Raw genomic sequence first — 4,200 nt, 5'->3', positions numbered from 1 at the left:
GGGTGGGGGGGGTGATGCAGGGAAAGCCCCTGGTCCTGTGCTTGGTACCTGCGATGCTGTTAATGCTGGCAAGAGGAGGCAGAAGCTAATGGGAGCTGAGGATGTGGAGACAGAGCCCACAGATCTTCTAAAAGCTTGGAGGAGAAGGGAGTAGGAGCTGACAGGAGGGGTTTCCAGGCTGAGGAGTGTGAGAAGAGGCTGAGCCAGACCACAGACCCCGGAGAGGGGAAGAGGGAGAGGCGTGCGTCTGAGGGACTGTGCATGGGAGGCTGAGGGCCTTCCTTCACCACCTGCTGAATGTCACAGGCTCTCAAACATCGCAGTCCTCTAGATTCAGGCTGAGCGAAGAAAGGGTAAAATGAAGCCAGTCCTGACTCAGAACCTGGTGTCCCCTTGGGAGACTTTAGTATCTGTGAAGGGGGGTAGTGATGGGCCATGCAGGGTCGTTTGATGCTGCCAGAGGCCTTGTGACCTTGGCTGGCTTATTTCTGAGATGACATCATCTATTGATGACTCCTGCTGAGCCCAGTCATAATGGCCTTTTCCAGGCAATGTTTTGATTTTTCGGTCGTACTAATGGGCCAGCCAGGCTGCCAACATTTCTAAAGAGGCCATTTCACTTTTCACTTAAAGCCAGAACAGCAAGTGATCAATTATTTGGCCACTAGGAGCTATTACCAGTTTAAAGCCACAGATGGTCTGTATGGAATAACATGAATCACATGGCAGGACTGGGGGACCATTTCCTATTTCTTGTTTTGTTGTGTAAAATCCTCCTTTGATTAATCACGATAAGACCAGACTCTCTGCTTTTAACAATAGGAAAGAGTGAGCTCACTGAAGTCAACCTAGGACAGCCTGGGAGTTTTTCTTCAATGTTAGGATGTGCTGGATCCAGATCACTTCTCATCTGAGATACTAAACAAGCTCAAGCATTTCTTTTGTTTCTCCTTTTCTTACATCCTTTTGTTTTCCTCTTGGAGAAAAACAGATCTGTCTCTGTTTCGGTTCTTCTGAGGGCCCCAGCCCTGGCCCCCACTCACTCTGGGGCTTCTAGAGAGGTCCATTTCTGGGAGATGCTTCTAGTGGGTGATGAGCAGAAGGGCCTTGAGCCTCACTCAGCCTTCCTGGACTCATCTCTGCCATCTCTTGAATCTCAGTGCCACTCTCAACCCTGTTCCTTTTCACCCCACACCCTCCTCCTGTCCTATTCACTCCCAGGGCTCCTACCACCCACTCGACACTCAAACTCCCAAATTCATGTGCCCAGCCTGGACCATTCTTCATGGCTCTAGGCATCTATGACCCCAGCCTATTGAACAAAGCCAGAGGGTGTCCCAAATGCACTGCACACCCAACAGGGCTGATCAGGCTCAGTACCGTCTTCTTCCTGTGTTCCCACCTCTTGGTTAATAGTAATATCACCCAGGCTCCGAGCCAGAAGCCTCCCTACCTTTCACCACCCCATTCATTTGGTCAACAGTCCTGTCAGTCTACCTTACTTAGTACCTCTTCTTTTCATGTCTGTCCCCATAGTCACTACCCCCGTCGAATACTTTTCCATCTCTCCCCTGAGCTAACGTCAGAGCCTCTTAAGAATCTTTCTGCCCCAGTGTTTTCTTCTCATGCTGTTGTGAAAAGATCTTTGTATTAATAAAACGTAGCTTAGACAGTGTTATTCCTCTCCATTTAGGGACTCCCCACTTCCTGCCAGATTCCTTGGCATTGATCACCAGGACCATCAAAGATCTGGCCCCAAGCTGCTACTCCAAAGCCATCTCTGGACACTCCTCCCAGTTCTCTGTACCTTCTGGTCATGGTGCAAACATATGTGACTTGATGCCTTGCTGCCTTTGCCCATGCTGTTCCTTCTGCATGGGATGCTGTCCTCTTCCTTATCTACATGGCAAAGTTGGGCTGTTCATTCGCTAAGTCGCTTCTGACTCTTTGCCATCCCATGAACTCCAGCATGCTAGGTTTCCCTGTTCTTCACCATCTCCCAGAGTTTGCTCAAACTCATGTCCATTGAGTCGGTGATGCCATTCAGCCATTTCACCCTCTGTCGCCCCCTTCTCCTCTTGCCCACAATCTTTCCCAGCAAACTTGTAATCCTCCATTAAAGTAGAGCTCCTCATTGCTTCACCTGTGCTCCCACAGCCCCAGCTATGGTGAGTTCTAAGTGTAATCAGCTATTGTCATCCTTATCTCTGACTAGATTGATAGGTCCCTGAAGGCAAGAGTTTATGGCTCATTTATTTCTGCTTCCCCACTGTTGAACTCAGAGCTCAACCCTGGGCAGAGTGCAAGTGTTTCATGTTTTAATCGATAACAGATCACTGAATGAATGAATATGTAAAAGAATAAGCAAATGAAAGCCCTTAACCGTGACAATTACACAACAACAGCTACGTGTTTTCCCATCCCACCACCATGTCGGCTCCCTGAGGGCAGAAACCACACCTGTTCTGCTCCCCACCAACACTGCAACCTCTTTTAGCCTTCTCACAATAAACGGAATGAACCCCCGATCTCACTGGAAGCTCACAGTAATCCTGTAAAGGGAGGAAGGGCTGGTATAATGACCCCTTTTTGTAGACAGCCCAATGAACCCCAAGAGGAATCATTCCAGGTCATCCAGTGCACGTGTGTTCTCCCTGGAGAAAAACCCAAGTGCTCTCTAGGGTTTAGTAAACTTGAGAAATCAGAGTCCTTGTGTTCTGCACTAGTGAGTCTCTAGCAATAGAATCTCTTAAGATGTTGTTAATGCAGATTCTGCCTCAGTAGGCCCAGGAGGGGGCCTGAGACTCCGAATTTCTAATAAGCTTCTTAAATAATAAGCTTAATGATTCCTAATAAGGGCTAATGCACATCTCATAATGTGAGGGTCATCCTGCATACTCTGACCACCAAACCTTGGGCACCAAGCTGCCCATGACTTCTCTCAGTTTTCCCTTGGTGATTGCATTTTTTTGTTGTTTGGTTGCTAAGTTGTGTCTGACTCTTTGCAACCTCATGGACTGCAACATGCCAGACCTCCCTGTCTATCACAATCTTCCAGAGTTCGTTCAAACTCTTGTCCATTGATTCGGTGATACTATTCAACCATCTCATTCTCTGATGCCCTCTTCTCCTCCTGCCCTCAATCTTTCTCAGCATCAGGGTCTTTTCCAATGAGTCAGCCCTTTGCATCCTGTGGCTAAAGTACTGGCGCTTCAGCATCAGTCCTTCCAATGAATATTCAGGACTGATTTCCTTTAGGATTGACTGGTTTGACCTCCTTGCTGTCCAAGGGACTCTCAAGCATCTTCTCCAACACTACAATTCAAAGGCATCAATTCTTGGGTCAAAGGCATCAGCTTTCTGTATGGTCCAACTTGATGGGCCATTGCATTAAGATAGTGTTTTATTAAAATCTACAAATGAATTAATTTAAGCCTTGACTCCAAATCACAAATCCAGGGTTCTTTCTGTTTTGTTTGTTTGGTTGGTTTTGTTTTTGTCACAAAGGGGGCGTGAGCGGCATGACAAGGCCAGGGCGTGTGGTGTGCAGTGGAGCATGTGGGAAGCCCGGCTACTTCGATGTGCAGGGGGCGGAGACTAGCAAGGGGGCAGGGGATTGGGGAAGGGCCTTGCAACCAGGTGGCTGGGGTCATGTGTCCTGAGCACACTGGCAGGGAGAAAGCCCCAGGAATGGCAGGCTGCTGGAAGGGTCAGGCTTGCAGCTGTGGGTTATTTCCACCTTCTACCTTCCTGCCTTCTCCTTTCCTCTTCAGAGAAATTTAGATCCAGAAATGGCTTTTATGTCAAGCTGCCTAGTTCCTGGTCAGCCTAGAATCCCCACTGAGTGCCAGAACTCCAGGTTCCTGTGTCTGATTGAGTTTTTTCAGTGCACATCGCTTACACGTTGGCTCTCTGAACCCAGAGTGAGCACCTGGCCTGTGCAGGGGTGGGAACCCGACTCCTGCCTCAGAACCCTTAAAAGATAAGAAAGAGGGGAACCAGGAAGGCGGACTTCCTCCTCACAAATCCAGGAAGACTTAAAAAGTCAGACTGAATGGCAGCATTGGGCGCATTTGTTTATTATTTTTCTATTGCATTTCATTAGACAGACCTTTGTTGGCAAAGTAATATCTCTGCTTTTCAATATGCTATCTAGGTTGGTCATAACTTTTCTTCCAAGGAGTAAGTGTCTTTTAATTT

At 47.9% G+C, this 4,200-nt stretch overlaps 1 protein-coding gene across 1 annotated transcript in view; it reads left to right on the top strand.

The window, feature by feature from the left end:
• Positions 1 to 4,200, top strand: part of TMOD1 (tropomodulin 1) — a 90,394-nt gene that overhangs the window by 2,671 nt on the left and 83,523 nt on the right. The window lies entirely within an intron of this gene.

Source organism: Bison bison, unplaced genomic scaffold (assembly GCF_000754665.1).
Source record: "Bison bison bison isolate TAMUID 2011002044 unplaced genomic scaffold, Bison_UMD1.0 scf7180017864243, whole genome shotgun sequence".
Lineage (NCBI taxonomy): Eukaryota > Metazoa > Chordata > Mammalia > Artiodactyla > Bovidae > Bison > Bison bison.
This window is presented reverse-complemented; position numbering and strand designations above follow the sequence as displayed.